Source organism: Pan troglodytes, chromosome 6 (genome assembly GCF_028858775.2).
Source record: "Pan troglodytes isolate AG18354 chromosome 6, NHGRI_mPanTro3-v2.0_pri, whole genome shotgun sequence".
NCBI lineage: Eukaryota > Metazoa > Chordata > Mammalia > Primates > Hominidae > Pan > Pan troglodytes.
This window is the reverse complement of record NC_072404.2, coordinates 12,427,977-12,445,559: the sequence shown is the minus strand read 5'-3', so window position 1 is coordinate 12,445,559 and position 17,583 is coordinate 12,427,977. Positions and strand designations below refer to the sequence as shown.

Here is a 17,583-nt window from a genome sequence, read left to right as displayed (position 1 = left end):
CAAGAAATGTTAAAGCAGTCCTTCATGCAGGGGGAAAGAAAAGATACCAGATAAAAATTTGTTACCGATGCAAAAGAATGAAAGTCTTGTAAATGATAACTATGTGAGTGAATACTTTCCCTTCATGACAGATACCTCTTTAAAAGATTTACTGTTAGTGTTTAAAGCAGAAATAATAAGACATGTATTGGGTTAATAACAAATATAAAACAGAACAAAGGTTGGGAGGGAGAAAGGAAAGCACACGTTATAAGCTGCCTATCCCACATGTGAAATGGTTAACATCATTTGATGGTAGACTGAGAAATGAAAGGTGTATATATAAATCCTAAACCAACCACTAACAAAGTGTGCAATAATATTAAGAAATTCAGAATCATTCCCTTATTTACCATCTTTAATAAAATCTAAGAGCCCATCAATTATAAGATGTATGCTTAATTTCAGGCAGTTTAAAATGTATAATTTGTATCTCAGAATCAAGGAAAAATGGGAGATTGTCACAGATACTCATATTAAAAAATAAGCAAGTGGTATCTCCAAGTTGATTCAGTACTTTCTAACTTTCAAGTTATATTAATAATCTAGTTATCTAACAGATTCCAATCTACCAAGAAGCTGCAGCTTTCTAGTTTACTGCTATAAACAGTGACACCCTGACACATTTTATATACATGTATATGCAAACATATGAGATCTTCCACGGAGTTCACCCGCAGTCCTATGATTCTCCTGGAGAAAGATGGAGTTTCACAGTTATGAACTGTGGCCAGAACCCTCACTATGTTTTAGTCACTGTAAGTCAAATGTGATAATACGTACCCTGAACAAAAATTTGGTCATTTAACTCACAACTGTGTATTTCTGGCTACCTAGTCCTAATTGAAATTGATTCTCTTACCCTTAAGTTTACCTTTATTACTAATCAATACTAATTTTTGTTGTGACATGGAGCTTTTTAGATTTTTGGTCAGTTCAGAGACTGGCCGATTCTGCAGGAAACTAAGAACACTGGCAAAGCATGGGCTTTGAGCACTGGTCCCAGTTAATCCACTACATGGAAACTCTACATGGAGCCGTGGTTTAACACACACAGAAATAACACCTATCTCATAACACTGTTATATCCAGCAATTTAAACTGGTTATTTTGAGAAAGGATCTTGCTCTGTCACTCAGTCTGGACTGCAATGGCACAATCACAGCTCACTGCATCCTCAGCGTCCCAAACTCAGGTGATCCTCCCGCCTCAGCCTCCTGAATAGCCGGGACCACAAGCACGTACCACCATGCCCAGCTAACTTTCAAATTGTTTTTGTAAAGACAGGGTCTCACTATGTTGTTGTCCAGGCTAGTCTCAAACTCCTGGGCTCAAGTAATCCTCTACTTCGGCCTCCCAAAGTGCTGGGATTGTAGGTATGAGCCACCGTGCCTGGCTCAACTGTTAAATGAGCATGAGTTTCTGGAGACTACTGAAGCAGTATGATGACATGCAGAACAAACGGGCAGGCTCTGAGCTGCCAGGGGCTGCGCTCTGCCTCTCCTCACCACTCGACAGTTAGGTGACCTCAGTGGGTGATAAAGCAGCATTCAAACTATGACATCCAGGTGGGTAACAGGGCAGTCACGTGTTAGCAACAACGGAAAGGGCCAGGTGAGTGGCATGCCGCAGCTAGCCAGGATGCTGCACTGAGCTGCAGGGGCAGGCAGGAAAGCCGCAGAGGCTCCAAGGGTCCGATTCTCGCCACCTCCTTGGAACCTTCTTTCTTGTCATTTCTCCTCAATCTCCATGTGCTGATCTTCACTGTTCCAGGACACTGGTTCCTTACCCAGCCTTCTTTGGATTAGGTGAAAGGTAACATTTTCAGACACAAACTGGAGTTGGCCACTGGTGCACCATTATCACTAACAGAAATTCTTAAATAAGTTCAATCAAGAGAAGGGATCCAGTACAGGAGGTGTGAGCAGCAAGAGAAAATGATGAGCACTGGTTTCCATAAGTAAATCTTAAAAAAACCTGACTGTGTAAGATAACAACATCTCATAGAATAAGAACAAAACTAAAATGCTCAACAACAACAGCATGTAAATAAGAAGGGAAGTAATTTGCTCTAAAGTTCTTAGGGTTCGAAGGCGGAGCGGATAGATGATTAACTTTAGACTTGGCAAGTTAAGAAGGCATACTAAAATTTCTAGGGTAAGCAGGAAAGGAATGGAGCTCAAAATGCCCAAATTGGGAAAGGGAAATTAAAACTGGAATGAGAAAAAATAATCCAAAAAAAGGCAAGGAAAGAGAAAGAGAAACACAGAACAACTGTTAGAAATACAAAATGCAAAATATTGGGTGCAGGAAAAAAAATCCAAATATACTGATCTTTACCATGGTAGACAGAAAAACACAGCCATGGTATTTTGCGGTTCCTCCTCTCAAGAAGGGAAGTCTATTTCCCGGTGTTTTCTCTGGACTGGCTCTGGGACTTCCTTTGACCAAGAGAAGATGGCAGATTTGACAGTGGGCAGGGCCCAGCACCCAGGCCTCAAGGTCTTGTCCCTCCCCTATCCTGGAACCTGAGACCACCATGCCCTGGGCCAGCAACCTTGAAAATGAAATCCATTGTGTAAAGAAACCACACGGAAGAGTCCCTGAGGTCCCAGCTGCTGCAGCACCTCAGCCAAGGCCCCAGAGGAACGCATAAGTGAAGTCATCTGGGACGGGCTCAGCCCCCGGCTGGCCTTCCAGCTGAATATGACAACGTGGGTGAACCCAGACAAGAGCAGCACGTGAACCGCCAGCCAACTTGGAAATCTGGATGGTGAGACAACAGGCCATTGCTAGTTTTTTTTGTTTTTGTTTTTGTTTTTGAGACAGGGTTTCGCTCTTGTTGCCCAGGCTGGAGTGCAGTGGTGCGAATCTCAGCTCACCGCAACCTCCGCCTCCTGGGTTCAATCGATTCTCCTGCCTCAGCCTCCTGAGTAGCTGGGATTACAGGCATGCGCCGCCACGCCCAACTAATTTTGTTTTTTTAGTAGAAAAGGGGTTTCTCCATGTTAGGCTCATCTCAAACTCCCGACCTGAGGTGATCCGCCCGCCTTGGCCTCCCAAAGTGCTGGGATTACAGGCGTGAGCCACCGTGCCCAGCCAGGCCACTGCTGTTTTAAACCAATTCCTTTGAAGAAGTTTGTTATGCAGTAAGAAGTAACTGATACATTTACAATGAACATAAGTGAAAAAAAGGAGTAAAGTTTTAAAACTTGGACTTAAAAGCCAGAACAAAAAACATCCCACTAAATGCTCTTTAAAAGAGGCATATTTAAAACATACGAATACATAAAAGTTGGTAAAAGGGTAGAAAGTGATACACCAGACAAATTCTTACCGAAAAGTTGGTACCGCTATAAGAAAAAATAGGCAAAAAAACTTTAAGAAAAATAGACTAAAGCTATGAGTCACTAGATAATGATATTTTGTTCAGTTATTCACAAAGTCAGAATTTATATGCATCTAACAAAATAGTCTCAAAATATATAAAGCAAAAATTGACAGATGTACATGTAAAAATAAAATTTTTCCCAAAGGCAAAAAAAAAAAAATGTTGAAGATCTTACCAACACAATAGCAAGCTTGATTTAATGGACATAATATACTTCACTGATTATAAGATGCGCTTTTTTTTCACATTTTAACATATTTGAAGTGAATTGTGACATTTACATATCATTACCTCTATAGCTGTGAATCTGACTATTGCTAGAGGCAAAACTAAACAACTGCTACTCCTTAACGTTTCGTGCAAAAAACAAAATTTAAGAATAATCTGATGAAGGATTATGAGTCTAGTCATTGCCACAGATTATTCATTGATACTTTCTGGTAAAATCAACAAAGTCTCAGCACAAAATTCTGCAAAACATTAGAAAAAAATCCAGGAGACAATATAGGAGCACTCTTTAAGAACTGCTGTGTCACTAATGCCTTCGATGGTGACAGCACTGTGTAGAAAAACACAAATATCAACTATTCTGAGTAGACAACTGATTCAGGAGTTGGAATCTGTAAATAAGCTTCAGGAATACCTTGACCAACTTACTGTACTCATATTTCACTTTTTTTTTTTTTTTTTTTTTTGGAGACAAAGTCTCGCTCTGTTGCCCAGGCTGGAATGCAATGGCCCAATCTCGGCTCACTGCAAGCTCCGCCTCCTGGGTTCACACCATTCTCCTGTCTCAGCCTCCCGAGTAGCTGGGACTACAGGCGTCTGCCACCATGCCCGGCTAATTTTTTTATTTTTAGTAGAGACAGGGTTTCACTGTGTTAGCCAGGATGGTCTTGATCTCCTGACCTCGTGATCCACCCGCCTCAGCCTCCCAAAGTGCTGGGATTACAGGCGTTAGCCACCGCACTCAGCTTCGTATTTCACTTTTTATATATGTTCACAATAGAAAAAAAAAGAAAAAAGAAACTAATATTAAGTTGAAAAAAAATCAGACAGTATAAATAAAGATTCTAAGTGAGAAGGATTCATTGCCCCTGGTTTAGGTGCCAGCTTTTTTCTTCTTAATGGAACATAAGCTAACGACGCATCTTACAATTGATACAGACAAACTCAGTGGGATCATGGCACCCAACAGGTGTACAATATACATTCAAGCACATGTGAAAAAAGAAAATAAATTTCAAAGGATTGGTGTAGTGGAGATGAAGGTGCTTTGCTGAATCTCTGGAGGTGCCTTCACGTAAAGCAGGGTTTAGAAAGCTCAAAATTACATCTCCAGATCCTCTTATTCTGCCAATCAGAGGCAGTGTACAGGATTCAAAAGAGAGCAGTGAAGCAGAGGTCCTCATCCTGCCCTTTTACACAGGCTGCTGCTCAGCTGGCCCACAAAGATGTGAAAGGTGAGGATTTTCTGGAACAGCTTTCTATCTAGTGTTCGTTCTCTAGATTCCTAGGAATTGAGAGTTCATTCCAGCACTGTGGCCTCCTGATTCAGGTTCTGTGGACCCCATCACGGCTGGGGATATGCACGGACCTCCATGGTTGCAGGAGTTGCCTAGCAGGCGAGAATTCCTCTGGTGACTCGATTTTGGAGAGCCAAGCCAGGACCCACTCCTTTAGCCAACCCATGGCTCCCCAGTCAAATCATTCCTTCCTGCTCAAAATACTTAGAGTGCTCTATGTTTCTTGTATCGAACTATAACAAACTACTGTTGTCATAAAGACCACATTCTCTGAACACAAAACAATCAAGTTAAAAATCAATTGCAAAACAGTGACTAGAGGATGAGTGCGGTGGCTCACGCCTGTAATTCCAGAGCTTTGGGAGGCTGAGGTGGGTGGATCACTTGAGCCCAGGAGTTCAAGGCCAGTTTGGGCAACATGGCGAAGACCCTGTCTCTACTAAAAATACAAAAATTAGCCAGGTATGGTGGTGCACACCTGTAGTCCCAGCTACTTGGGGGCTGAGGTAGGAGAATCACCTGAGCCTGGACGGCCAAGGCTGCAGTGAGCCATGATCATGCCACTGCACTCCAGCCTGGGTGACAAAGCAATACTCTCTCAAAAAAGCAAAAGCAAAAAACAGTGACCAGGAAAACCCATTTGTTTGGAAATTAAATTAAGAAACACAATTCTAAATAAATCATTGGTCAAAGATAACAACGTAATGTAAATTAGAAAATACCAACAAAGGCCAGGCACGGTGGCTCACACCTGTAATCCAGAACTTTGGGAGTCCAAGGTGGGCAGATCACCTGAGGTCAGGAGTTTGAGATCAGGCTGCCCAACATGGTGAAACCCCATCTCTACTAAAAATACAAAAAATTAGCCAGGCGTGGCGGTGCACGCCTGTAATCCCAGCTACTCGGGAGGCTGAGGTAGGAGAACCACTTGAACCCAGGAGGTAGAAGTTGCACTGAGCCGAGATCTCACTACTGCACTCCAGCCTGGGCAAAAGAATGAGACTCCGTCTCCAACAAACAAATAAAAAGCAAGAAAAGAAGAGAAAGATAATGTGAAAATATTACTTGTGTACTAAAGCTAGAACAACTTAGAAAATAACAACTTAAGATGCTACCACAGCGTGGGCAATATAGCAAGGCCCTGTCTGAAAAAAGCCAAAACACATTAGCCAGGTGTGGTGGTACATACCTGTAATCCTATCTACTTGGGAGGCTGAGACAGGATAGCTTGAGCCCAGCAATTTGAGGCTGCAGTGAGCTATGATCGGGCCACTGCACTCTAACCTGGGTGACAGAGCAAGGTCCTATCTCTTAAAAAAAAAAAAAAAAAGCTTATTTTAGAAAATAATTTTGTTGAAAAATGATAAACTAAGCACTCACCTTTAAAAATTAGAAAAACAACTGCTTAAACCCAAAACAGAAAATAATACAGAAATCGATTATTAAAATACAATCAAGTAAAGCCACTTTGGAAAACAGTTTTGGCAGTTCTTCAAAAAGTTAAAACAGTTTGCATTCCAGCAATTCCACTCTAGTTATATACCCCAAAAAGTAAAAACATATGTCCACACAAAAACCTGTACATGAATGTTCATAGCAACACTATTCACAAATAGCCCAAACAACCTAAATGTCCATCAACAGATGAATGGATTTAAAAATATATGGTCTATATGTACAATGGAATGTGATTCAGCCATAAAAATGAAGTACTGACACATGCTACAACACAGATGAACTGAGAACATGATGCTAGGTGAAATGAGCCAGCCACAGAAGACCACATATTGTATGATTCCATTTACAGAAAACATCCAGAGCAGGTCAAGAACAGACAAAACTAATTTGTGTTGATAGGAATCAAAACAGTGGGTAATCTGGGGAGGCAGAAAGTACTGCCTGAAGAAGGGCATATCAGAGCCTCCTGTGATGTTGCACATGTCTATTTCAATTTAGGCAGTAGATGCACAAGGGTGTGTGTACAAGACTATATGGAAAATAGCTTGAGTTCTAGGTACGCTCAACATTTGGGCGCTTTACTTATTGCCCTTAAAAGCCTATGTCTGAAAAACTGATCCCTTTTAATCCTTAACAGAAGAAGGGAAGAATTTCCTGAAAAAGACACTGAAATAGCATTCTAAGAACATGCCAAACACTAACAGAACCAATGCTAATTGCCCTAGGATGACTTCAGGACAATCCAGTTTAAGGTACAAACATGAGTCAGGTGGCCTCACTGCCACCTCTACCTTATATCCTGTGGCTCTAAGATACAAAGCATCAAGTAAAGGGCAAATCCCAGCAGCGTTTTAAGGGACAATGGGGGAGACGATCTTTTTCTTTTTAGAGAGACTACTAACTACAGAATAAATGCTTCATAAAATCTAAAACCCATCAATTTTAAGTAAACCATTATTTTTATGTCCTGTTTAAAAGAAAAAACACCAATACTACAAACTTTAAGATGCCATACCATAAGACACATTCCAATTTCACAGAAATTAAAATGTGCAACTTTTTTTTTTTTTTTTTGAGACGGAGTCTCACTCTGTCGCCCAGGCTGGAGTGCAGTGGCGCGATCTTGGCTCACTGCAAGCTCCACCTCCTGGGTTCACGCCATTCTCCTGCCTCAGCCTCCCGAGTAGCTGGGACGACAGGCACCTGCCACCAAGCCCAGCTAATTTTCTGTATTTTTAGTAGACACAGGGCTTCACCGTGTTAGCCAGGATGGTCTCCATCTCCTGACCTCGTGATCCACTTGCCTCGGCCTCCCAAAGTGCTGGCACTACAGGCGTGAGCTGCCACGCCCGACCTAAAATGTGCATCTTAGAATCAGTGATATATAGCTATAAAGAATGCCTACTTTTTAATGGAATAGCATTTAATTCAAACTTGATGTTTGAGTCAGGTGGAGTGGCACACACCTGTAATCCCAGTACTTTGGGAAGCCAAGGGGGTTGGATCACTTGAGACCAGGAGTTTGAGACCAGCCTGGGCAATATAGGCCACAGTGCGCTATGATCACACCACTGCACTCCAGCCTGGGTGACAGAGCGAGACTCCATCTCAAAAAACAAAACAAAAAAAGGCTGGGCGCAGTGACTCATACCTGTAATCCCAGCACTTTGGGAGGTCGAGGCAGGCAGACTGCTTGAGTTCAGGTGTTCAAGACCAGCCTGGGCAACATGGTGAAACTCCATCTCCACAACAAATACAAAAATTACCTGGGTGCAGTGGTATATGCCTGTAGTCCCAGCTACTTGGGAGGCTGAGGTGGGAGGATGGCTTAAGCCCAGAAAGCGGAGGTTGCAGTGAGCCGAGATCACACCACTGCACTGCAGCCTGGGTGACAGAGCCAGACCCTGTCTTGGGGGGGGTGGGGGGAAAGGTGTTAGAAGCAGATAAAAAAAGCCATTAATAACTGTTCTATAGGATGATACTTTTGAGCACTACTGTTCTTATTCTTCCAAGACTCCTTCTACCTTAGGTATATATATCTATCTATTGCTTCTCAGACTTTTGGCTAAGATCAAGTGTAGGTATACACATCTATCACTGGATAAGGTAGGTAAGAATTTTTGTACACTACAAAGACGACAGATAAACTTAGCAATAAACTAGCAATCAGGGCAGTCATTGCAAGATTTTTAAATAACTGCTTTGTATTTACATGGTGTTACATGTAAAGCTAACAAACATGGTGTTACAACCCTACCCAAATCAGCCTTTTGGACTCATACATAAACATCCTCTTGACAACAAACATGCCAACCCACAATTGCTGCTCTACAAGCAATGGAAGAATCACTGTAGTGGCATGTGTCTTACCAAATGCAGTAGTCAAGGACAGTTTATTCCCCAGTTCCATACAGCAAAACTAAACCTAAGGGCCAAGGACATAGCCAGCTCCTTGGGATCCTTGGCAAAAGTGCTTCATTCCCATCATTCATTCTAGCTCATTTTCTTTTCTTTTTTTGAGAGGTGCGGCAGGATCTCACTGTCACCCAGGTTGGGGGGCAATGGCCCAATCATAGTTCACCGCAGCCTCCAACTCCTGGACTCAGGCAATCACTCTGCCTCAGCCTCCCAAGTATCTGGGACTACAGGAGCCTGCTATCATATCCAACTATTTTTTATTTTTGTAGAGATGGGGTCTTGCTATGCTGCCCAGGCTGGTCTGAAGCGATCCTCCCTCCTCAGCCTCCCAAGGTGTTGGGATTACAGGTGTGGGTCACCACGCCTGGCCTAGAGTTCATTTTCTGTAGCAGTTTTTTATAACATGGTCTAAAGATCTTCTCCATCAGAAACACTTGGAGGTACCTGTCTAAAATAGAGTTCCTAGACCCTATCCCAAACCTACCAAATCAGAACCTCTGGGTATGAAGCCCAGGACTCTGAATTTTAACAAGCTTCCCAGATGATTCTGTTGAACAGGGAAATTTGAGAAGCACTGCTAAAATACAGCACTGAATAGATAAGTCCTTAAATCATGAATGCAACAGATAGAGAGGCAATGTGACACAGTCAATCTTGCAGCTGGACTTGTCTCAAATCTTCTCTCTGCCACTTACTAGCTCTGCGCCTTTAGGCACAGCGTCTTTTACCTAACCGCTCTATGCCTCAGTTTCCTCATTTGTAAATGGGATACTACTACTATCTCAAGCTAATCAAACTCTCTTCTTGAATATTACTAGAAATTTCAAATTAAATACTGCATCTCAAAACAAATCAAAACAAAAAATATTGTAAGATCTTGAACGATGAATATGTTGACCTCAGTCATGAAAAACTAGTAATAGACATTGAGACTTTCTACCCTAGCTAACTGAAAAACAGAGTAAAATAAACAACTTCTGAGATCAAACCTGAATAAAGTTTCTTTCACAGCCAGAAGCTGTCGTTGGCGGTGCGGGGGAGCAGCTTCACAAATGCACGTGACTAAAAACCATTTGAGGACACTTTGGAAGACAGTTTGGCAGTTTCTCTCCAAGCTCAACAGCCTTACAATACGATCCAGCAACTGCCCTCCTTGGAATTTACCCAACTGAGTTGGAAACTATGTCCACATGAAAATCTGCCATAAATATTTATAGCAGCTTTATTTATAATTGCCAAAAACTGAAGCAACCAAGATGTCCCTCAATAGGTGACTCGATAAACTATGATGCATCCAGACAATGAAATATTATTCAGTGATAGTAAGAGATGAGCTCTCAAGCCTTGAAAAGACATAAAGGAACTTTAAATGTATATGGCTAAGTGAAAGAAGCCAATATGAAAAGGCTACATATTGTACAATTTCAACTAGATGGCATTCTGGAAAAGGCAATGCTACTGAGACAACAGAAGGATCAGTGGTTGCCAGGGGTTCAGGGGGACACGGAGAGGGATGAATAGCTGAGCACAGGGGACTCCTGGTTGGTGAAACTCTTCTGTATGATATGGTAATCGTGGATCCATGTCATTATGCACCTGTCAGGACCCCAAGGACCCCAAAAGGAAATGCTATTGTAAACCATAAACTTCAGTTAGTAACAAGGTATCAATATTGGTTCATCCATTGTAAGAAATGCACCACACTAATGTAAGATGTTAATAACAGAAAAACTATGCGCTGGGAGGCGGTGAGCAGATGGGAACTCTATACTGTCAGCTCGATTTTTATGTAAATCTAAATTAGTTCTAAAAACTAAAGTCTATTAATAACATTTTTAAAGTAGGGATAATGACATCCAAAGCTACCAAATAATTCTCTAAGACAACTTTGTGAAAGTCATCTCTGACAATTTAATCAACCCAAACTCCCAACAAGTCCTCTTGAAGATGCGACAGAAGATGAAAGAAGATTCCTTATCAAATTTCAAATGAGTTTTCAACTACCATGTCAAGGAGACGTCACCTAAAATTTAAGATTAGATTTATCCTTTTCATTGAAGTTTTTTCAAAATCTTTGGCCTTGAGAACTTAAGTTGGGAAGATAAAAACATTTTTATAACTAATTTGCTATATCCATAGGTGGAACTTTGGCTAAAAATGCGTGAAATCTAAGACAGTGTTCATGCTGCTGGTGTCCCCAAAAGAAACCCCCAGTGCTTGTCAGTCATTTTTTTCCAAACCATTTCATTAACTCTGATGGATTCTGACACAACTTCACACATCATCTTGAGTAGTGGTGCCAGGCTTAGGAAAGCAGTATTTTTTCCTCCTCAGCATCTTTAACTAAGTATCTTCCAAGAAAACAGTTGGGCATATTGCCTTCACTGATAAGAGTTGTTACACTTAAAATGCTTCAAACAGCACCAAAAAGCAGGGTGAGGATTAATCTTTTGTAAAACCTGAAGTATTCTATTTGATATTTGATCACAAAATGGAGAAATCGATATTCCGGAATTTTTTCTCAATTTCCTTTCCAAGTGAAGTTTTGGCAGTACTCATGAAAATATAAATCAAATCATGTCTCTTCCCTGCTTAAAACACATATGACTTCCCACTGGGTTCAGAATAAAATCTGAGTTCCTCACCTGAGCCTATAGTGCCCTCCCTGATCCGACCCCATCTGCCACTGGGGCACCATCCCCTCCTGTGAACCACTCTCCTGAGCACCTGGCTGGCTCCAGCTCCCTCCAGCTCCCTTGCTCAAAGCAGGCCCTCCCTGATCACCCTGTCTAAAGGACAGACTCTCAGCTCCCTGCACAATCGCTTTCTATCAGACACGGCTGTTGTATTTCTTTCATAGCACTTTTTACCCAGAGTGTTTTGGAAGCAGAACAGAATGATGGCTGAATGCGCGTTTTGTGGAGCCACACTGCGGAGCCTGACTCCTGGCTCTACCACTTCATTAGCTGTGCAAGACCGGACACCTGTGCTTTGCTTTTCTCATTTCAAAAACTTTAAAATTTTTAATTGTGGTAAAACACATAACACAGCTGGGCACAGTGGTGCACACCTATAGTCCTAGACTCTTAGGAGATTGAGGCAGAAGGATCATTTGAGCTCAGGAGTTCAAATCCCAAAGTGCTGGGATTACAGGAGTAAGCCATGGTGCCTGGCCTAAATATATTCTTTTATTTTTAAATGTACAATTAAATTATTATTGACTATAGTTACCCTGTTGTGCTATCAAATATTAGGTCTTGGCTGGGCACAGTGGCTCATGCCTGTAATCCTAGCACTTTGGGAGGCTGAGGCGGGTGGACCACTGTGGCCCAGAGTTTGAGACAAGCCTGGCCAAAATGTCTCTACTAAAAATACAAAAATTAGCCAGGTGTGGTGGCTTGCACTTGTCATCCCAGCTACTCAGGAGGCTGAGGCACAAGAATCACTTGAACCCAGGAGGTGAAGGTTGCAGTGAGCTGAGATTGTGCCACTGCACTCCAGCCTGGGCGACAGAGTGAGACGCTGTCTCAAAAATAAATAAATAAATAAAAAATACTAGGTCTTATTCATTCTTTCTAACTAATTTTTTGTGCCCATTAACCATCCTTATCTCCCCTTTACCCTTCCCAGCCTCTGGTAACCATCCTTCTACTCTCTATCTCCATGAGTTCAATTTCAACCATTTTTTTTGAAGCAAGTTCTCCCGATGTTTCCCACACTGGAGTATGGTGGTCAATAATGACTCAGCAGTCTTGAACTCCAGGGCTCATGCAATCGTTCTGCCTTGGCCTCCCAAGTAATGGCTACACGCATGTGCCACCAGGCCTGGCATCCATTTTTTCTTACGTGTCCAGTGCAGTACTGTTAAGTATATTCACACTGTTTTGCAACCATCATCACTATCCATCTCTAGAACTTTTTCATCTTGTAAAACTCTGTACCCATTAAATACTAACTCCCCAATTCTCCCTTTCCCCATCCCCAGGCACCCACCATTCTACTTTGTCTGTATGAATTCAACTACTCAGGTACCTCACATAAGTAGAATCACACAGTATGTGTCTTGTGACTGGCTTATTTCACCTGGCATAAATATAAAAAAAAAAGTTCTCAAGGTTCATCCATGTTGTGGCATGTGACAGAGTTTCCTTTTTTAAGAACAAATTATTTTCAATTTTTTTTTAAAGATTAGTCAAATGCAGTAGTGAGAAGGGAGGAAAGAGTAGAATAAGGAGTTAGACCTGTAACTGAACGATCGATATAACTCACTACCTTCGGACCAGCCTTCCTTCCTTTGTAAGGCTGAGTAATATTCCATTGTATGGAGAGACCACATTTTGCTTATCCATTCATCTGGCCATGAACACTCTGGTGGCTTCAGCTCTTGCCCATTGTGAAGGGCACTGGGGCAGTGCGATTTTTAATTTTTGGAGGAATCTCCACACTGTTTTCTACAGCAGCTGCACCATTTTACGTTCCCACCAACAGTGCACAAGGTTTCCAATTTTCCGCACAGTCATCTCATCTTTAATAGGGACAACAGTAACTACTGCACCTAGAAGTGCCATGTATTAATATTATTAGTAGCATCCCACTGACTTATTGTTTAGTTTATGTCTCCTCCTATAAGAATGTCAACTCCCAAGGACAGGGTTCTTCCTTGTCTGGTTCATTATTAAATTCCCAGCACCAAGAACCGTGACTAGCACATAGTGGGAACTCAGAGATATCTGCTGAATTATCAGACTACTCAGAACACAGGCTTTTCACAAAAGGTGCTCCAGAGATGAGATGTATGTTTATTAGCTCTTTGCAATTAAAAGAGCTATTTCATTCATTTTCATGGTCTTCGTGAATTCCTGAAAATATATCCCAGCACTATCCGTTGTTGCATGGAATAGAAAAGAGTTTGGGGAAAGGAGGAACCTCCAACACCATTTTAGGAAGATTTCCACAATTTTGTGTCAATCTTAAAGTCAAGAGGGCTTTAATAACGTTGGTGCCTATCTACAACAACGACGGCTCTGATTCCATTCTTTGCAATACAATCTCAATCCCAGTAAAGTGTCCCCATGGTTTTTTGTTTGTTTGTTTGTTTTGTTTTGTTTTGCCGTTGTCTTTAATTACCCAATTTGAAAAATTTAATCTCCTTGGCCTTCAACCCCCAGGGGCCTTGAGAACCAATGGTCTAGGGAAGCACAGTTCCTAAGTGTGACTATCTCACAGCTTTGGTGCTCTCTTCGGGCGTCTGAAGACACAATCTCATGCACTTCCCTAGATTCCTCAGTTAATTCAAGATTACACCCAAGCAGAAGATTAACACTGTTCCTTGGAAGCCAGCAAGGCAGGAACCCATCACAGGGGCCCAGCCCAGAAGACAGCCCATTCTGTCTGGATGTTCTCTCTGCCCACCAGGAGAACTTGGCTCCATGAAGTTTCAGTGCTTCTCAGCCACATAACGCATCAGAGCACAGGAGTTATTCTCAGCATCCTTTTAGGAAGGCTCATGGAGTGCAGGGAAAGCAGTGTCACAGACTCCCCCGACCTTGTAAGAGGAACTAGAGCTTCTCAGAAGACATATTTTGATTCAAAGTTTTTATAGGGCCCATCTTGGACCACACAAGTAAGAGAAAAACAGGTCCAAAAGTTAAAGTACACTGATACCTCCAGCTCTGAAATGTCTAAAAAGTAAGATGGATGGATGGATCGATGAGAGACGGATAAACGGCCATGTGATAAAGCACACACAGTGAAAGGTTAATCGTGGATCCTAGGTGGGGGGTTTACACCTAAGCCACTGTATAGCCTTTCAACATTTTTGTATACTTGAAATTTTTCATACTAAAATGTTGAAAAGTATTTTGAAAATTCAAAACATAAGAAATAAATTTTAAAAGCCTTGACTATTAGAGAACTCTACAGATTTCTAAATGATTTTAATGGCATTTTCCCTTAATTTTGTGTATAAGGAATGCTTTAAAAATTACTACTTTTATTTTCTCTTCAAATATTACTAAGTATTCCTAAATAACCTACAGCATCTGGCTCTTCAAAACCATACAAACTGGTGCTTTTTCCAAAGAGAAGTGTCATTTTCAGCCCTGGAGTTCCCCACTATGAGAGCTGGTACCTAAGAGGGCCACATTCCACCTGGCCTAGGAATGACCTCAGAACAAAACAAACTGAGCATACTCTCACCAAACCATACAAAACAAAATTTTTAATAAGCAAAAATAACTTGCTAGTTCAAGAGACAAGTAGAGCCTGTAAGATGTGTTGTTTCCTTCTCATCTAACCTAAAGGACACATGCGATTGACAAGATTTCCCATGGTAATATCAAAGTACCAACTATGATAAAAACTGATGCCAAAGCGAATATTCGCTCTGTGAAAGGCTGTGGCTCCTCGCAACCACAGGCAAAGAGCTGCCTAGTCATACTCTTAGTATAGAGACAATAGTATTTTCTTATCTTGATTTTGATTGGCTTGAAAAAAAAGAGTAAGGTTATTTTGGTAAATTTTTAAAAAGACAAAAATTTAAACAGAACCCACCTTACACAAAACTACAGAGTTATTTGTGTGTGAAGAAAATGGGATAGGATGCCCCCTCTTCCTCTGAGAATTCTGTTACTTCAAGTGTTCTGAAAGAGTACTGGTTGGATTTTAAAACGCCACTCCACAACATGGAGCACATGAGAGTTGACAAGGAAAATCGCAGCTGAGCAACACCAGAAAGTTCTTCCTGATTATTCCCCCTGCTCTAGTGACCCAAGAGCAGAAGATGCTCCACGGTTCAGGGGCACTTGATAGTCCCAAAACGTACAGATAATTTCCCTAAAGACAAATGAGGACAGGCCGGGTGCGGTGGCTCACGCCTGTAATCCCAGCACTTTGGGATGCCAAGGCGGGCGGATCACGAGGTCAGGAAATCAAGACCATCCTGGCTAACACAGTGAAACCCCATCTCTACTAAAAATACAAAAAATTAGCCGGGTGTGGTGGTGGGCACCTGTAGTCCCAGCTACTCAGGAGGCTGAGGCAGGAGAATGGCGTGAACCCAGGAGGCGGAGCTTGCAGTGAGCCGAGATCACGCCACCGCACTCCAGCCTGGGTGACAGAGCAAGACTCCATCTCAAAAAAAAAAAAAAAAAAAAAAAGACAAATAAGGACAAAAAGGGTGGGCTAGAAAAACATTTTTTAATGGGTGAAAACTTCTCAAATTTGGCAAAAAACGTAAGCCTACGAATTCAAGAGGCTAAACAAACTTGAAACAGGATAAACCCAGAGACCTATGCCAAAACACATGATACACATTCTTCTGAAAGAGAAAAATGTTTGAAACCAACCAGGGAAAATAACACCTTACCTATAGAGGAGAAAGATAATTCAAATGACAATGGGCTTCTCATCAAAACCACAATGGCCAGAGGAAGTAGCAAAACGTTCTTCAAGTGAAGAAAGAACTGTCAACCCTGAATTCTATATCTGGTGAAGTTATCCTTTGGGAATGAAAGGGAAATTGAGACATTCTTAAATAAAGGAAAACGAAAACAATTTGTCACCAGTAGACCTACCCTAAAAGAATGGCTAGAGGGAGTTCTCTAACTAGAAGGGAAATGATCAAAGAAGTCATCTTGAAATATTAGATAACAATAACAAAAGAAACAGTAAAAATATGTGTAAGTATAAAAAACTTTCCTTCTCCTCTTGGGTTTTCTCAATCACGTTTGATGGTTGAGGCAAAAACTAACACCATCTGATGTAGTTCTCAATATATATGGAAGAAATATGTAAGATTACAAATTGGAGACAGTGAGGGACACAGAGGGAGGTAAGGGTTCTACGTTTCATTTGAACTGGTAAAGTGACACCACCAGTAGATGGTAGTTATATAAATATATATATTACTTATTATACATACATGTATACATATATGCAAACATACACCTAGAGCAACCATTTAAAAAGCTATACAAAGAGATATATGCAATCAAAAACATAGAGGCCAGGTGCAGTGGCTCATACCTGTAATGCTAGCACTTTGGGAGGCTGAGGTGGGTGGATTACCTGAGCTCAGGAGTTTGAGACCAGCCTTGTCAACACCGCAAGACCCCATCTCTACAAAAAAAATCAAAAAATTAGCCGGGTGTGGTGACGCACACCTATGGTCCCAGCTACACAGGAGGCTGAGGTGGGAGGATTACTTGAGCCTGGGAGGCAGAGGTTGCAGTCAGCCAAGATCACACTACTGCACTCCAATCTGGGTGACAGGGTGAGACCCCATCTCAAAAAAAAGTGTGTATGTATATATACACACATACACATACATACACACACATATGTCAAACTGGAATTCTAAAAAATCTTCAAGTAACTCACAGGAAAAAGAAAACAAAAAGCTGAACAGGAAAAAAAAAAAAGAAATGGCAGACTTAAGCCCTAATATAATCGATAATGACTTTTTTTTTTTTTTTTTTGGTGTGACTGAGTCTCACTCTATCACCCAGGCTGGAGTGCAGTGGCATTATCTCCGCTCACTGCAACCTCTGCCTCCCAGGTTCAAGTGATTCTCCTGCCTCAGCCTCCCAAGTAGCTGGGATTACAGGCGTGTGCCACCACACCCAGCTAATTTTTCTATTTTTAGTAGAGACAGGGTTTCACCATGTTGGCCAGGCTGGTCTCGAACTCCTAACCTCAGGTGATCCCACCAGCCTCGGCCTCCCAAAGTGCCGCGATTACGGGCATGAACCA

The 17,583-nt window shown here is 41.7% G+C and overlaps 1 protein-coding gene across 4 annotated transcripts in view; it reads right to left on the bottom strand.

Annotated features, from left to right (window-relative positions):
* Window positions 1–17,583, bottom strand: part of CYTH3 (cytohesin 3) — a 111,538-nt gene that overhangs the window by 38,047 nt on the left and 55,908 nt on the right. Inside the window, exon 2 of one of the 4 annotated variants that reach the window (XM_063813739.1) lies at window positions 6,146–6,266. The gene's annotated coding sequence lies outside the window, so the exon portion shown is untranslated. 4 annotated transcript variants of the gene reach the window in all.